Source organism: Ambystoma mexicanum, chromosome 5p, assembly GCF_040938575.1.
Source record: "Ambystoma mexicanum isolate Mex_15411 chromosome 5p, UKY_AmexF1_1, whole genome shotgun sequence".
Taxonomy (NCBI): Eukaryota; Metazoa; Chordata; class Amphibia; order Caudata; family Ambystomatidae; genus Ambystoma; species Ambystoma mexicanum.
Genome location: NC_090930.1, coordinates 1,355,003,700 through 1,355,022,987, shown reverse-complemented (window position 1 = coordinate 1,355,022,987; position 19,288 = coordinate 1,355,003,700).

Genomic DNA, 19,288 nt, shown 5'->3' with positions numbered 1-19,288 from the left:
TTTTAATTAGCGACAGCTCATTGGGAGGTAGCGATCTGATGTTCCATTCCTAAAATACCCCTCACCAGGCTGTGCTTTCAGGACCATATTTATTGCATACTTCCTCCTGGGCCCCACTAATCTTTCGCATGCCAGAATATCGCTGTGGATTACTGAGAGACAGCCCCTCCTGGACTTTAACCAATGAACAACCTTGTTTATCAGGTTGCGTCCACGCTCGTATCTGCTATCCTGACTTTTGGGGACGTTCACAAGATAAAAACAATCCTCAAGTTGATTGCCTTGGCCACCACCAGGCAAAAATGGAGATTGAAAAAACCTAACCTTGGCCCTGTCCACATCAACCACTTGTACCCCCCTAGATGAGTGGACAAGGGAGTGGTCGGGTGTTGGTGCTGTCTGCACTAACCTGTTAAAATACTGGGCCCTTTTCATATGATCCACTCCTTCCATAGCGCCCCTCTCAACCACCAAGTGCATCCCCACCCCTGGTGAGAATGGAATATTTAATTCCCTTGTTCTAAAATGCTTATTTTAATGTTTGACATTAACGCTGTGTGTGGATAATGGCTAATATGTTAGATATTGATCACATTTTCACTCTGCTGCTGTAAATGCACATTGTGACCCTCTCTTCTTTGAAACAGTAACCTGGGCCTTTCATAGGGCCACATTGAAAGGGTCAATTAACAAACCATTCATATACTTTATGGCTAGATTATTTGGGGCAAGAGGAGGAAAGTGTTTTCGCCTACCTGAAAACAAAGGTTTTGAAAAAGCAATTAATGATGCGCATTAAGTGCTTTTACACATAAATAGTGCATCTGAAATCTGACAAGCCTGAACTAACAAAATGTTGGCAATAAAAGCAGTTGCGTTCGTCACTCGTCCTCAAGCCTTCCAATTTCAAATGCTGCGCCCACCGAGCGAGGACGAGCACCCACACACTGGCAAATATATGCACGTCCTCTCCACAATCACAAACACATAGTTTCACAAACCAAAAATCCCCTTACCTGAATTTACCGTTCATTTGTCTCCTCCAGTCAAGCTGCCCATTATTTGTCAAACTTAAGTAAGATTCTTAGGAACCTGTACAATGTTTCCTTTCCCAAGGGAGTCACGTTTGGTTGTAGAGGCATTTGGGGTTTCACATTTGCACTTGCTGATGACGGCACTTCTCTTTTGTACCTTTCAACATTTCTCCCCTAGAATATATTTCGTTTTTAGAGCCTGCATCCAATATTTACACCTAGTATCCTCATAGGGATCATATGCAACTAGCGAAAACTTTAAGTTCAGTAGGCAGCGCCCCAAGAGGTATTTGGCAATGTTTTGCTTCATACAGAGCAGCTCCGAGCAGTCAGTGTAAGCAATAAGCGCTTTAGTTGGAATTGAATTTGCTGTTTACATATGCCGTTGCTTGCTTACTTTAAGTGTATTCAATTCCCAAAACATCTTTTCTTTGAGAAACCACAATAAAATTGCATCTAAAAAAAATAGTTTTCTTTAAAATGGCTGCTAAGCAATTAACGTGCAGGGAACGTGTACGATATTGACATTTCAATAGGTAGCCCGTAAGATCTGTGTTGTATATGACCTTTCTCGAAGACAGGCAGCAAAGTCTCCTCCTGCCACAAAGCCTCGGCAGTGTAGGTTGAAGCCTTGACCTGAAATAAAAATATGCACTAGTCCGTTTCAATGTGGCTTCCATGCACTTTCCAACTGCATTTGATGCCTTTGTGTCTTCAGATGCTACAGTGGTTTAATCCAAACTGCTAGAGAGCGTCCACCTTGAACTTCAAAGGATGGTTCTCATCAAAGACATGCAAGGGGTACATGGGTGTCAGGAAACCGTGGCATGTGGGTAAGGTCGGGTACCTTCCCTTCAGAAGGCAGAACAGACCATACTCCATTGTTGTGATGCCAGATGAAAAAATGGTTATGGGATATTATCTGAAATCAAAGATTGTTGCTCCTTCAGGAAATGCATGGCATCTAATGTGAGAGAATTTCCATAACAACCGCTCATCATGATCCATGTCTAGCTCATTAGTTACATGAGGGACCCGCCTAGGGTGTGTTGGTGTGCAGGTTCCTGATCTCTGGCTAAAACGGCCCCTATCGACATTTTGGCAGATCTCTCGATGAGTTATGCAGTGTGCCCTAGAGTGAGAGGGAAGGTTTCACTATGCAGGCAGATGCCAGTAGCATGGTGAGGTCTCTAGTCTGAACATTGAAGGATTCAGGTACCATGGAAGAAGCTGAAGTCAAAAGTTTCAGGATAAGGTACTAAGAGCAGTAGGAGCTGGGAACTGTATAACATGCTCTGGTGGCGAAGCCGATGCTGAGCTGCGTGGAGTGCAAGACCGATCTTTCCTGTGCTTCTGTTTATGCCACCTAGGACTGCTTTCTGGAGAAGTCTTGTGGTCCACTAGAGCTCAGTTAGCCTGATGGGGTTCGTACCATCCCGAGCCCCACCTAGGACTCTGGCCTGACCTCTCCTGGCCCCTCCTCGGGCCGGCCATGAGCCCCACTGGGTGCTCGCCCACTCCTTAAATATATTTTTTAAAAGACTCACTCCTTTAAATGTGCTGACTGCATTTACAGCAGCGTGTCTGCCTGTCTTACGGTCCCTGCCACCTGACTGCCGGTCCCGGCCACCTGACTGCCGGTCCCACCCCCCCTGACTGCCGGTCCCACCCTAGCCACTCATTGATTGGCTGGGACAGGACAGGAAGACAGGCGGCAGGACAGGAAGTCAGGCAAATATGCTCCTATCTTGCTGCTGGCACACCCGTAGAACGTTTTCTTTGATCTCTTCCTAGCTACAACACGACTGCAACACTTCTGTTGGTGCTGTGAGGCAGCGGTGGATTGAAAATGGTAAGTGGGCCCCTTTCATTTTCTCCTCCCAGTACCCTTTATCCCCTTTTGTTGACCCAACCCCTTTAGCTGCCCCAGACCCACTTTACCCCTTTTCTTGATCCCCAGTCCCATTTAGCCCGCTCTGTTGTCCCTTAAACCTTTTAGCTGCTCTGCACCTCTTTCACCCCTTTACTTGCCCCTGCCAGTTCCATTTAGCCCCTTAACACTTTGAGACCCCTTGTTGCCCCATAACCTTTGTAGCTGCCCCAAGCCCATTTTGCCCCTTTTCTTGACCCAGAGTCCTTGTTAGCCCTGGACCCTGTTCTTGCCCTCTTTAGCCCCATTTTGTTGCCCCATCACCCTTTATCCCCCGTTCATGTCACATTTGTAGCCCCCAAGCCCATTCTGCCCGCGAGCAAAACATTTGCGGGCAGATCACAGAGATCTTGATTTTGTAATGCTGATGCCATTAATCTATCGTTAATCCCAGAATTTGCCTTTGCAAGTTCATATGTTTGATCGGCACACATGGCGTTCCATTACTGTTAAGAATGGAGAAGTTTCACTTTAAAAATGCAACACTTTCACATCCACACATTTTCAGACCCTGCCATGTTGCTCCTTATGACTGCAACCGCAAAAGGGCACATTGTTGTCCAGGCTGTCCCACATAATGGTTATCACAGATGCGTTGACAAGTATTGTCCAATTACGGTTGACAAAACAGTCAACCGGAAGATTGAAACCTTGGCAGGCACACTTACAGTAGAATACAGCTATGTAGGTTTTGCAATGCAAAATTATATTTCAATACCTAGTTTATAATAGAATATACACAGTACATAAATGTTAACTATCAATTTACGTTAAAGTTAACATGTACAATGTCTATTTTTTGCATCTAATTGAATATTCATCAGTCACGATGTTAATCATCAAGAAATAAACAAATGTGCCTTAATGTTATGTAAAGATATGCATATAATGTGTCTTGAGTTTCCATTCTCTCTATGTGATGGTGAACAACTGCTTCGGGTGATAGATCTCAGTAATAGAAATCTTTTCCTATGTTCGCTTTCAACATAGTGAATCTTATCAATTCTGTGTGGATATTCAACACATTTGGCCTCATTGCGAGTTTGCCAGTCTGGGAACAAGGGTGCCGTTAAACTCACCAGCACCCTTGTTTCTGGGCTGGCAAGCTGAGTTTGCCTGCTGGGGGCCCTGCGCCCGACAGGTCTGACCCGTTAGCAACGGTGCCAGCACTTCTGAGTCCCCACTGCTGTGGAGTCCTCTGGGACTTCACAGGAATGGGGACTAACATTTAACCAGCACCTGACTTCCTGGGCCGCAGGACCTGTAATGTCCCGGTGGCACCGGGAAGTCAGGAGACGGTAAAATGTTATGATTCAAGACGGCAACCCGCCAGAAGCACCAGGAGGGTTACGCCGGACTTGTAATGTTTAGAAATGAGGCCCATTGTGTCCTTCAAATTGTTAGTCTTGATGATTCAAGGCCAAATAACAATGAACCTTTATTCTGCTTTCACTGCTAGCCATTGGTTGCTTTCGTTTTATGTTATACGTGCCACAAAAATGTGCAATCTTATCTGCTTTCAGTGGCAAGCTGTGCAGTGAAACACAATGCAATATTTCAAGTTTCTGATGTTTGTTAATCTGCATAGAATCACATGCTGTGCATATAGTCTGACATCCAGTGGTCACCGCAGAGTATTGCATCTTGTCTTTTGAGAATCGAAACGGGACGTCGACATGGGCATGCCTGTAACACTATCCCTAATGTGGCGTGTAGTGTACCCAAAATACCTCCCACGTCGAGGTCCCTCAGATTGTTTTTGCTATAGTTGTCTTCTACCTTTGGTAGCATATAGATATAGATAGATATATTAAAGTTATGAATATTACTCTACCGCTCCTTGTATCAACGGCGGTTTCCAGGTCTCTGTCGAAGACTGTTCCACGGATCTTTGATGGACAGTGTTCCGGTTGGTGCTGCCGACCGCGTGGCCAGGCCTTCTGGCCGGCCTACACAGTAGGGCGAGTGGGGTCGGGTGTGTGATGCTGGAATTGCATCGGAGGGACAGGGCCTCTGTATCCTTGTCCTTTACTGCTTTTTAACATGTGTTCTGTCGTGTTTTCCGCGCAGGAGTTCATGTTGGACTCTTGGCGGTGCAGCTCTCTTTTGGTTTGCTGTACAGAGCCATGGGATACCCTTATGGCACCCATGGGTGGGGGTGCAAACCTGTGCCCCTAGTGTATGTTTTTGGGCACCTGTGTGTGGCCCACAGAGCAGGGTATGTGCTGGTGGCAGCTCCATGCTGAATTTGACAGGTGCTCTGAGTATTCTCCAATTTGGGATACCCAGGCCCTGCCATTGGAATCAGTTGATTCCTGATAGGAAACAAGATGGCCCCTGTGGCCTCTTGAATTCTATTGCCTGTTACCTTGTTTTTCCAAAGTCATGGGAAGCCCTGACTCTGTCCCTTCCCCCTTACTGGCTGTTGGGTGGAAGTTCCATATATGGTGGTGTTGTGAAGTCCAGGCCAGACTGGCTGGAGCCTTCCCAGTGACTGTATGCTGTGGGTGGGACCCGGGTGAATGGAGTGTGTGGCTAATATGCACTTCTTGTTGTGGATGTCTGGTTTCTGGTGTTTGACACAATGACTGAGACAGCCCTGCCCGAAACTGGTATGAATGCAGTGTGGAGTGTTGAATGGCTGGGTACTTGTCCCAATACACAACTTGTTTTGAGTGCCTGGAGAGAAGTGAATGACCTGAATGCACTATGCCCCTGATTGGCTGCCTGCCTGCATGAATGCCCTTCTGACAGATTGGTTGCCTGAGTGTGACCCAGCAGAATGAATGGGAGATCAACTAGAATATCTGGGGGCCTCTCACTGCTAAAATTTGTGTTCAGAAGCTGAAGTCCAAACTACGAAGAGTAACTGGAGTGAAACTGAAGCTTGACCTTGAAGCCCTGCTTGGAGAGATGTGATGTTGCTCTTCTTCACCAATCTGAAAGCTGCTGTCTCCAAGGACTGACCCAGAGAGGACCTGGTAAGGCGCCCTCTTCACGAGCTACGAGGGACCATCGTGCACCAGCTGATCTTTGCCAAAGCTCCCTGGTAGACAGACTTACGAAAGGTTGCCGACCGGAGACCGGGATTGCCATGGAATCCCAAAGAGAAGCGCCCGGATGGTTGTTCCCCACTGTCGCCGCCGTGCTCCTGTTGGCTAAGAACATTTGATTCACGGACGCGCTAGTCCACACTGCTGCCTGCCTTATCCTGCCGGAGAAGGCCAGGCCGTTGACGCGCTGAGGAGCATCCGCCGGTGGGTTTCCCGCCACCCAAAGACCACAGAGACGCAGACGCCTTGACACCCTTGCTGGGCCACAGTTCTTCAAACTCTTTGCGGTCCAGAACTATCGAGGTGCCCCACACTCCTCTTCCTTGCTGGACGTTTACGCTTCCCCGTCGATGAGCACCACTAGGAACAAAGCTGCCACTTCACTGCTGTAGTTCACCATGTTCATCGCCAGACGTTCGACCCGTGGCTCCTACCTTAAAGGGAGTGCACTCAAGAAGGGCAGTTGATTTCCCGACTAGGAACTCTACAACACCAGGTACTTTGGGGTTAGTGAATTATTGGAAAGACTCTTGTAAACAATATATGGACTGGGCTTGTGATATATCTATCTACTGGTTGCCCAAGTGGGGGGGATCTCCACACAGAACTTTGTCTAGGTAAACGGGGCCAGTATTCTGCCAATTGTTCTAACCAACTGCTTTCCTCTTATCTATTGTTGGTTTCCTTTACAAACTGATTTGTGTGACATTTAACCGTACAGTTGATGCACTTTCAAGAGATCGAATAGTAATTGTGGTACCACGTAGAACTGTATATTTGCCATTATAGATAACCGAGTACTGAGTTATCGTGATATTGTACATAACCTTGAATATTAATTATATAAAGACTGTGTTTTAACTAATACAGTGTGCGGACATTCTTTTGTGGGTGCTTGGTGACTACACTGTACTTAAGAACCAGCCTGCATCACCTCCTGAGAAGCTAGGCCTTGATTGCTCGACCACGATACCAATAATAGAGAATCTTGGCTGGGGTCCGTCCTCTGTGACTCTCCTCTGCCATATAGAGAGCAGAAGTACAGACCTCCCCTCCGGTCTTTACAGGGTGGACATTTCCCTTTCTGAGAATGCCTTTCCCTTTCCTCTTTCTTTGTTCCCTGGGTCTCTTCGCCACTTTCTATTTCCTCAGTTATGTACAGGACTCAATTTAGGTTTTGTCCTTCTTGTAAGGCCAAATTCCCTTGGAAGTATAAACACGTAAATGTAATCAGTGTTTGCCCCTTAATCATGACAAGACGGTTTGTGCGGCTTGCAAGCTCCTGCGCCTGCAAATTTTGAAGGAGCGCCGTGTTAAGCGTTGGGCGGCCTACTGAATTTCGCAGGACGAGTCTAGCTCTCCCGCTGACACAACCGCTGATTGTGACGAGGGGCTGAGTGATGAACAAGCCTCCGATTTGGAGGCAATTGACCTCTTGGCAGAGCACTCTCGCTCCACGTTGTCTGTCCCTGGCCCCACTAGGCAAGACTCTGGTCCTGCTATGGGGAATGTACCCCTCAGCAACAAAGACGCACCCATTTTATACAGTAAAAACACAACCTCCGGGATGTCTTAGACGAAACAGTCGAAACGATCCATAGCGCCAACGGGCACACCGATAACTTCGGCCCTCCCCGCAACCGTAGAAGCGTCTTGCGACTGGGCCCTCTAAGTCAAAGGGCGCTGCCCCCAAAATTCAGGAATCCATTGAGACTCATCGTAAGAAAGCGTCTGTGGCTGAAAAGGCCCCGGTGTTGCCGAAAGTAGTCACGCAACCAGAGGCCTGAACTTCAGAACTTCCCGATGTGGAAATGATTACCGAAATCATCGCCAGGGTCATTTCGGCAGATTCTCAGAAGGAACGGTCCAAGCATTCATAGAAACGTGAGGACAAGCACAAGGATCGGTCAAAATCCAAGGATAGGCCGAAGGAGTTACCGGAACCTACGTAAAGGCCTACAGAACAAACAGAGGGACACGCGTCAACCGTCAGAACGTCGAAAAGACTTTTCGGAAGCTCCTGAAGGGATTTCTTTGACGTTAAAGAAGACATCTCGACATTTGCAGACAGAACATCTACTTTCCACCCCTGGACCACTCTGGTTCATCTGTTTGGACTAGAGACAAATTTGAAGGATGCATGGACAGGCTAGAGAGGTTTGTTGAACTCTGAGAAGTCCACACCCAAGAGATCTAGGAAAGCAAATCCCCCTCTCCCTGTGGTTAAGCTGCAGAGGGTCTTTGACCCTACTCAAGATGAAGAGGAAGAGGAATATACTTATGACCTCACTGAAGAAGAGGCTCAAGATGAAGATCCTTTTGTTGACTCTGAGGAGGTTCATTTGGATCCCACTGAGGGTTGGTGAGTAGATCCATACCCCATTGATCCTCGCCCTTGGCAGTCACCTACTCCAATACCGGAAACTGACGCCTTGTGCTTGGACTCCCCTCCAACCACCCCCACTCGACAGGCCTCCCCGGTTGATGATCAAATGGCTTTCAATGCCATATTGAGGAAAGCAGCAGAACACTTCAACATTGCTACTCAGGAAGCCGTTCCAGAAGCTGATTTTTTGGAGGACATTTTAAAAGAAAAACCACCTGCCAGCCAAGCCATTCCTCTCGTAAATTCAACCAAAAAGCAATTGGCCCCTTCTGTGTTAACACCTGCACTTACTAGAGCAGTGAATCTGAGGGTAGAAAAAGGTTTTCGACCCTCCCCCTCCGACTCCCTCTACACTAGGGGTAATTCTACTCGAGATTCACTGGTTGTGACAACTACCAGGAAAAGAGCAGGGGTTCCCCTATCTACTGGGGAGGCACCCCCTGACAAGGAGTGTAAGAGACTTTATGCTCTGGGCAAAAGGATCATTGCGGCGGCGGCTTACTTCACTCGCATTGCAAACAATACCACTTTGTTGGCCAGCTATGCAGATGTGCAGTTGGCCAAACTAGAGGAGGGCCTTCAAGAAGTCCCTGAACTGCTGCGGGCCTGTCTGCTCAACAGTAGTAGAAGGCAGACAAGTTAACCAAAGTATGCTTAAAAATACTTTGGATGCCTCAGAGACGGCCGGGAGGTCTTTGGCTCAGGGTACCCTCCTGAAAAGACACGCATGGCTAAGGAACTCTGGTTTCAAGCCAGAAACACAAGCTTCACTTATAAATAAACCAGTGGAGGAAGCTAATTTATTTGGAAAGGCAGTGGATGAGGCTCCCAAAACTGCAAAGAAGGAGCATGACGCCCTTAAGACTCTGGATCAGATCACCCAGAGGCCTTCACAAAGAAGGGGGAGCGGGAATAGACATTCCTTTTGTGGCCAACATTTCCCTCAAAATCAGTATGGCTTGGGAAATAACTGCTCCTCTCCCCAAGGAACCAGCAGTTACACCACCCCATATCCCACAAGGGGGCAAAGACATGGTAAAGGAAGGGGCCGGAATTCAACCCATCAAGGCTCCCTGGCCTCAGGCCAGAAATGACCTGCAATTCCGGGTCCCCTTCCATGCATCCCCGGTCGAGGGCCGGCGAACATCTTTTCTTCAAGCATGGGAGGGAATAACTACAGACCAATGGGTACTAAAGATCGTTGCCCATGGGAATTCTGCCGGACCCCCCCAGTTCAGACCGCCACGAGCAAGATACCCGACGCCAGAACATCTGCGCGTCCTGCTACAAGAAGTCGAAACCCTGCAGGAAAAGGGCGCCATAGAGGTCTTAGCTCTGCTACAGGTAAACAAGTGTATTTATTCAGTGTACTTCCTTGTACCCAAAAAGGATCTCACCATGCGCCCTGTACTATATCTGCACCCAGTGAAAAATTTGTCAAGCCCCAAAAGTTTCGCATGGTCACTCAACAGGAAGTAATTCCCCTGCTCACACAGGGGGATTACATGGCAACACTGGATATGAAAGATGCATACTTTCATATTTCAACATTGCCGGCACACAGAAAATACCTCAGATTCATGATACAAGACCAGCACTATCAGTTGAAAGTACTACCCTTCAGCATAGCCTCTGCACCAAGGGTATTTACAAAGGTACTGGCAGTGGCAGCAGCACACCTGCACAGGCAATCCATTCCAGTTTATCCTTACCTCGACGACTGGTTCATAACAGGGGACTCCTACGAGACATGTCTGTCAAATACCCAAAGAACTGTAGATCTTTTATTCAGTCTAGGATTCTCCATCAACGAAAAGAAATCTTAGCCTAGACCCCAGTCAGGTCAGGCAGTTCCTAGGGGCTCTAATTCGAACAAAGGACAGCCTCATCTTCCCCTCCAATGAGAGGGTCCAAAACCTACTGTTTCAAATCCCTCAATATGTAGCCAGTCGAAAGGTAACAGTACGCAAAGCTATGCGACTGTTAGGAATGATTGCCTCATGCATTTATTTGGTTCCTCACGCATGCTAGCGCATGCGTCCAGTGCAGGAGTGGCTGAAAAGCCAGTGATGTGAGGCCAGCGGATAATGGGACAATGAAGTGGTTATCTCACCAGCTCTCGTTCTCTCGCTACAGTGGTGGTCGAGGTAGAACCTCTTGAAAGGGAAATCCTTCACCATCCCCGCAGTGGAGGCCACTCTAACTACAGACACATCTCTCACAGGGTGGGGAGCTCATCTGCTTCATCAGACAGCGCATGGAGTTTGGTCGTCGGACATAGCATCCAACCACATAAACCTGTTGGAACTGTTAGCAGTATTCAAAGCATGAAAAGCTTTCCAGACACAACTGCAGGGAAAGACGGTCCTGATCCTCAGACAGCACCAAGGCCATTGTAAAGACCGGAGGGAGGGGGCGGGGGAGGGTCTGTGCTCCTGCTCTCTATATGGTAGAGGAGAGGCACAGAGGACCCCAGCCAAGATTCTCTATTGTTGGTAGCAATGGATGAGCAATCAGGGCCTATCATCTCAGGAGGTGATGCAGGCTGGTTCTTAAATACAGTGTAGTCTCCAAGCACCCACAAAGGAATGTCCGCACAATGTATTAGTTAAAACAGTCTTTATATAATTATTATTCAAGGTTCTGTTCAATATCACGATTCCTCACTTTGTACTCAGTTATCTATAATGGCAAATCTATACAGTTCTACATGGTACCACAATTACTATTCAATCTCTTTAACGTGCATCATGTAAGAGGATTCAATTCAACACTACAGCTAAGTCAATGCCTAGTCTGGGATACTGAATGGAAACCCTTATTGATATATCTTTACGTCCAGTTCATGCGTTCTGGATGACTACCCCTATATAACACCCCTCTCTTGGAATCCCCCTGACCCCACTGAGCCACAAAGTAGTTCTGTTTTGCAAGTTTAAACGGTTTATTTGATAATTTAAACAATATATATATATATCACACTTTATAATAAATTAATAATTGAATATCACACTTAATCTGAGCAGTAATCAATAATGGATAGTCCGGCACTAGCACACTTCTTTATAATCAATGATGAGTGGTTATAGGATGAATACGATAGCAACAATACTTTTATGGTTTCAAATGGATGCAATGTGGAATGAAATGCAGTACAGAAATTAACTTGATAGGATTTCAGCAAAAGACAATGTAATCACTTTCTTGGACAATTCACCCCCCACTTTTATACACGGCAAGGAGATGAAGATGACACAGTTCTTAGGAATGCAATCAAATAGAATTCAGTTCAATTCCCCCCCAGCAGCTTATACAACAGATAGGAGTTTTGAAACACAGGCAAAATGCTTTGAATATGGTGACAATGCAGTGAGAAATATGCTGAAAATGGTTTTAATTCCCTTTAGGAGGTTCAGGGTGAGTGAAATATACTTGGGATGAGTTCAGGCTCACTTTAGCAAGGATCTAGGAGTAACTAGCAGGTTAAACGAATTTTTGGGAAAGGAAAGCAATGAAGCTGCGGTTTTCACACGTGGCTGGATTTTTAACCAAATCGCAAATCGCGGTAAAATTTGCGAGGGCGAGAATCGTGATTACGGCAAAAGTATACGGAGTAGCAAGTCGGTTCTAAGCTTGTTGAAAAGCTCTGATTCTAAGCTTTCAGAGGAAAGTTAAACCAAGTTCCTAGCCCAAACGGTTCCAGAGACGATTAAATAAAGGTAGTTTTTCAGATTTGAAATTATAAAAGTTCAAAGCGACAGGTTACAGCTTGCAGCTAGAAAATGACAAGTGACAGCTTTGCAAATGACAGGTGACAGTTAGGAGGCAGTTCTGGTTAGATTAAAATAGATTGAATTATATTATTTTAACTAAGAGATTGGTTGTGCACAGTTCTGCTAGGTACTCACAATATATTTAGAAATAGGCCTCGCCACGGATCTGGTCAACAGGTTTTCTTCACTCGCCACGGACGGTTTCTGCACACAGCGTCTGGGTCAGCTCTACTCTGCTGGTCTGGTCTGGGTCTCTGGTTCTGATCAGGTCTGTGGGTCCGGATACAGCGGTCTCCGGTTCAGCTGGTCTCTCTCTGGATACAACACTGCTCCCTGGCAAATGGCCAGAGTTCTTGCAAAGAATTCAAACAGCTCGCCTGGCTGTGAATAGTGCCAATGATTTGAGGCCTGCTAAAGAGGGATTTAGCTTGTAGTTGACCTCTCTGCTACAAATTCTGAAGTAAAGTCTTGGTCTCTGAAGGTGGATAGATTGAAGTCTCTGTGTTGGCTCTCTGGAGGTTGATGGAGGTAAAGTATGGATTTTCCCGGCAGAGCGTCCCGCAGCAGATGGAATAGAATGTGCCTATCTGTCCTGACCGTCTGCTTTTATGTGTTTTGAAAGTGGGTGGAGAGGCTAGCTTTCTAGGCCCTACCCCTCTCCACTTGTCATTGGCCACTTCCTCCTCTTCCCCTTGATTGGGGGAATGAAATGAAGTGTCATCATGATGAGGTCTGTTTATGATACAGAGAACCCACCCCTGTCAACTTTACACACAATCTATATTTGACCTAAAGACATATTTCATAGATACACAGTGGTTTGAAATTACATGCACCCATCACATATCACATGAGGTAGCCCCTGTTCCAATTCTGCTCTTCTTGGGGGCTTGCATTCAGAAATGGCAACCTTTGGTGCTTTTTAGTGGGTTTTGCAACATCAGATTTTTCTCCAGATTTATACACATGTACACGGCCTGTCCATACATACTCCAGTAAATTACCATGTCTCTAGCTTAAACACAGAGTCTGTAGTATACATAAATAGCAGGGTTTTGCCCCAGAACATCACACAAATTGGAGTTTTGGCTTGAATCGAAGGTACATTTTTTAAATGAAGGCTCTCAAAGTTATACATTCCTGTCATTTGATTACAAAGAGTTATCAGTGTTTCTGTAAAATATATATTTTGCTTTCAATTCAGTTCTCAGAGTGTTGGAGTCCGCCTCCAAGACTTGGGTGGGTCAGTGATCACATGTGTCTTCTGGCAGGCAGGCCTTTGTCAACAGGAAACAGTCAAAATCAACATATTCTATTCAAGTGCAATAGCCTATTGTGTAGTCTCCAGGAGGTTGAGGTCAGCAGACCAGGGGGTCACTTTGCATTTGGTTATTATGACCATGTGATATCCTGGGCTGTGGTGTGAATCTCTTGAGGTGAGAGGGTTTCCCAGGCTTCTGGCCTCTGGGAACAGCAGGTGGCTAATTTTTAATTAAAATGCAGCCTTTGAAGTCAGCTGAGTCAAATCCCTTTGTCAGCAACTGCACTTAGTTCTCCTGTCAGAGTTTAGACCGCTAGCGCCGCCTTGAGGATTTTGTTGGTACTGCATCCATTTTTGGGATCTTTCTTGGATTAATGAATTCCAAACAGGAATGGTTCTTACATGGTAGTAAATAATCCTTGCTTAACATTGTTTTGATGGGGCTCCTTACAGTAAAATGTTTATGTGGAACCCCACAAAAGGGTTGAATCTTTAAAGTGGTCCGGTGAGCCACGATTTCAGCAACTTTTTGACATCAGTAACAGTGGATTTTGTTAACAAAGATCTTTCTTTACACTGGTGGGTGGCAAGTGAGGTAACCATTTTGGTGTGCGCACAAACTGCATGGTTCTCCTGGATTCTGGCGCACTTGTGGGCTTTTTGGCCATCTTGGATTTTCTAAGCCCACAGCACCAAATGTTGCAGCATGATAGCTCAAACGTGGGTCAGGACACCCAACAAATCCCCCCACGTGACTGCCCTTTGAATTTGAGTCGATGGGGAGTCGGGTGCACAAGGGTTTTGACCCACGCACTGGTCTGTCCGCATAATCTTCTTCCAATTCTGCAAATGGCACAGTTCAGCATCTTTTCCTCCATCCGGTACTGATCGATCGGTTCTCCTCGCCGGTCCTGATGGGAATATTGGGCGGTACCCTGGGCCCCTCGCGTCTCTGCTCCCAGTCTCCGGATCGTCCTCCCTGGCCAGTCTCAAGGTTTTCTTTCTCCTAGGACGACAAAGGAAGAGCGGCAATACCTATTCATGGACATTTCTCCCCCACCATTGATATAGTGGGGTGGCATATATATTTTAGAACTCAACAGATATGAACATGCACATTTTTTTTAAATTAAGCGACAGGAACACACAAACTTGAGAAACACAGAATTTGATAGGCCATATGTAGGATATTTTAAGTTAGAACTGAATTAATCTGAGACAATGCCCTCTAAGATTCCAGAGGATTCCTCCAGGTGTTGCAGAGTGTGCCTGGGATGGCAACACTTTAGCTGATTTATATGTACCCACTTGTCTTCCCCCTCTGCCAAACCGCCTTTGGGGATGCGGATCTTGTAGGCCCCAGGGGAGATCTTGTCTATAATCTCAAAGGGTCCTTTCCATGTAGGCAAAAATTTCCTCTGTTTGGCCTGGTTCCTTTGGAAATTGTATAGATAGACCCGGTCCCCCACCTGATATTCCTTCCTGGAAGTTTTCAGGTCATAGTGGGTCTTCATACTCTCAGCTGATCTTTCTAGATTCCGCTGAGCATAGGCAAAAGCATGCTGAAGGTGTTTCCTTAAATTCTCCACATACTCATGAGTTGTGGAGGCATTTATCAACGTTTGCTCTTGGGTTCTGTAGAGCAAATGCTGAGGAAGCACCATCTTGCGTCCAGTCATCAACTCAAATGGTGACATTTTGGTTGCAGATGAAGGGGTAGATCTGATGGCCATTAGGACCAGAGGTAATCGGATATCCCAACTTGGCCCCGAATCTGCCACAAACTTCTTTAATATGCTCACAATGGTTCGGTTATATCTCTCTACTCCCCCAGAAGAAGCTGGCCTGTAAGCAATGTGTAGCTTTCTCTTGACCCCCAGTATCTCCCACATCTTTGTCATTACTTCACTGGTGAAGTGGCTACCTCTGTCTGACTCAATCCTTTGAGGTAGACCAAAACGGGAAAAGATGTGGTTAATCATCAGGGCAGCTGCTGTTTCTGCCTTGCAATTTGGGGCTGGGAGACATTCCACCCACTTGGTAAACAAGCATGTAACGGTCAACATGTACTTGTTTCCTCTAGTCGAGCGAATCACAGGGCCTACAAAGTCGATTTGTAAATCTGACCATGGCAGTGTCATCCCCCTCTTTTGGAGAGGCGCCCGGTGTGTGAGGGATGTTGGCTAAAATTGTGCACACACAAGACAACCCTTCAAGTATTGGTTGAGGTCCTGGCCCATGAGTGGCCAGTATGCAACCTCTCTTAAGATTTCCAGTGTTGTGTGAAACCCCCTATGACCGGCGGTGGCCGCATCATGGGCGTGACTTAACATCAGGCTTCGGAATGAGGTAGGAACCACCCACTGATCGTGGCCAGCTTTGGATTTCCTTACCAACAAGCCGTCTTGGATCCGGAACATTTTTGGACATTTCATCAACACTCTAAGGTCCTCTTTCCCGTTGTAATCGGTATCCGTCAGGGGAAAGTTCTCAGGGTCCTCAATGTGTTGGTAAAATATACCAATTATTGGATCCCCCTTCTGAGCGGTAATCAAATCAGCATCAGGGGTCTCCTTGCTCCATTGTGCAATTGAAAGGTCATTGTGAGCATTTGTCTGGGACCTAGTGATAGCAGTGACCTGGATTTCCCCCAACAGGGACTCAATCTCAATTAGATCCCCTTGGATGGCCCCGGTTTTGGCCAGCTGATCAGCTAAGTCATTTCCAGTTTTGTCTGGTCCCTCTACTTTGGAATGACCCTTGATCTTTTTCCAATAGATGGTCATCTCATTCGAGGTGACCAGATCATCAATGTTTTGGATCAACTTCCCATGTTTCAAGGGTTTGTTATTAGCACATAACATGCCTCTGGTTTTCCAATTAACCAGGTGCTCCACGAACCCGTTCCGGACATAATCCGAATCTGTGATTATGACCAGTTCGTGGAGTTGATGTTGGACAGCAGTGAGGATGGCTTGATGCACAGCCATCAATTCTGCCACCTGACTACTTCGGGGACCAATTTTGTATCCAGTGGAGGGTTCTGGGAACTCATTCACCCATGCATTCCCTACGCCGGCCACCAGTTCTTTCTCCCCGTTGTTGTCAACATGGTAAGAGCATCCATCCACATAGACAGTGGGCATTCCCTCACACTTGTCCTCTTCAAAGACTTTGTGTGGGGAATTAAGGTATGCCTCCATGTTGTCCTTGATTTTTAGACTTTCGTCCTCGAGACAGTTTTCTCTGGCACAATCATGCAAGTCAGCCAGACCTCGCGCGAGGGGACTCTTCTTGTTTTGGCCATATCGGACCTCCACAGGAAAGCCTTGCATTGACAGAATCCCGGAAGTAATTCGGGAATTACTCACATTTCCGGCCCGGATTCTGTCACTTTGGAGATATTGCAGAGGCTGGTGTGGGGTCTCCACTATGATGTGTTCCCCCTGGATAAACGGGCGGTAATTCTTCAATGCCCACACCGTTGCCAGGAGTGCCTTCTCACAATCGTTGAATTTTTCCTCCACAGAGGATAAAGTTTTGCTCGCATAGGAGATTACTTTATTGACCCTGTCATGCTTTTGGTATAATACCGCCGTCAAGCACGTATTAGAGAACCCCGTCTCCAGGAAGAACTCCTTGTTTCTGACAGGGTAAGCTAGACAAGGCGCTTGTGAGAGGCTTCTCTTGAGTTGTTTTACCGCCTCGGCTTGTTCTGGACCCCATTCCCACTTGACCCCCCCTTCAGGAGATGAATCAGGGGTCTGGTGATCTCTGCGTAGCCCTCAATGAACTTTCTGCTGTAATTAGTCAGTCCAAGGAGGCTCCTTAGTTCCCGCAGAGTTGCGGGGTCTTTCAGTTTCTGAAGTGCTTCCATTTTCATTTCCTGTGGACAGAGACCCTGAGGAGTAATCTCATGCCCCAAGAAATTAACACGGGTTCTACACCACTGTGCTTTCTGAAAGGAAGGTTTTGCTCCGGCGGCCCTCAACTGTGTCAGAACATAACAGATCTCCGCTATGTGTTCCTCCACAGATGAACTTTTGATGAGGACATCATCTACATAAGCCAGGTTACCCCTCGCACCCAGGTCGGGCATGGCCTTATGTAGGAAAATATTGAACTCATTACCGGAGTTGAGGTATCCGAAGGGAGTCCGAGTCCATGTGTACTGCTGGCCCCCAAAGGTAAAAGCCAGCTTGTATTGGTCCTCCCTACTGACAGGCACGGTCCAGTATCCATTGGTCAGGTCTATTGCTGTGAATACCTGTGACCCCTGAATCTGGGCCAGCCCTTGGTCAATGTAGGGCAGAGGCCATCGGGAAGTATGGACCCGTTTGTTGAGCTCCCTGAGGTCGGCACAGAGTCTCCACTGGCCGTTTGGCTTCAATATTCCCAGCACCAGATTATTGAAGGTGCTGTGGACGGGACGGAATATTCCCCTGGACTCAAGGTTCTTAATTATTTCAGTAAGGGACTCCATTGATGCGAGAGGCAAGCGATATTGCTTCACAAACACTGGAGTCATGCCAGGGTCTGTGGGGATTGTTGTTGTGTGGAGGTCGGTGCGACCAGTCATATGAGTCTACCGCAAAGAGATCTTGGAAATCCAAGAAGACTTGTTTCAACTTTTGCTTCTGTTCCAGAGCCACACAGGCATCAGCTAGGTTGACTCTCTCTTCCACCATCTGCCTGAAGCCTGGAAAGACTTCTGGTTTGGCTATCTCAGCGGCCTCCTCCAGCTGGGTGGAGAAGTCCCTGGTCAGAGTGCTGATTTGGACTGGAGGCTTCAGGTGGGAAAGGCAGCCCTCATGGACCTGGAAAATCACCTCATCCCTCCTGAAGTCACAAGTCACATCTTCCTTACCATAAGGGCAAGAAGTGTACACCAGGACGTTCCCCCCCATGGCGGGTAAAAATCCTGTCTGGTGTTGTATTGTCCTCACTGTCACTGTCAAAACAGTCCTTGGGGATTGGTCCGAACAGTTCATTTCCTAAATCGATGGAAAAACGTCGGTCATCAACCGCCATTCCAATAATGGTGTCTGCGGCTAGAGTAATACTCTTTTTAAGTCGCTGTTATCCACCTCTATTAGAATGGTGCCATGTTCTATGTTGACTAATAGAGTTGAGTTTACCCCCAACCCTTGCTGTTGGAGAGAAGCATTTAGATGTATGTAAGCATCAGGGTTTTTCAAATGTTGTCCTCTTTTAACTTTCACTTACAGGGAGAATTGTCGGGTCCTTTCTGGGATGGTGACTTCCTCTTTAATCTGAATTTCAACTGCATAAGGTAGCAATTCAGCTGACCTAAATGCTTTTTCTGGATCATCAAAGCCCATGGGATTATCCGCTAATCGGGACCAAGCTTTGAAGTTTATTAGGTCCAAACTAATGGCAAAGCGATTGAGAATGTCACTGCCTAAGTAAAAGGCGGCAGTGACGTCTCGCACGACCCAACAATTATGGACTATGCTCTTGTTGCCAATGGGGATTTTGAGCATACACCTGCTTGGCAGGAGATTTTTGGAATTGGGCGCTTCCAGGTCCATTTTCCATTTGTCTATCAGTTTGAATGTGGGAATGGCTGGATCTTTTGGGAGTTGGCGGAACATGGCTTCGCTGATGAAGCTCTTACCGTTGCTCACACACACTCGGGCGAGAACAGAGTCCTTCCCATCGTTTAACTGAACAGGGATGAACAACTGCTCTCCAATTTGCTGAATATCAGCCAGGCTCTGAGCTGATTTCACATCTTTCTGGACTATAGGAGTGGGAGTTTCTGATTGTGGATTAGTATAGAATTTCAGAGTGTTTCCTTCCAGCGTGGAATACCACTTTAGACTGGAAG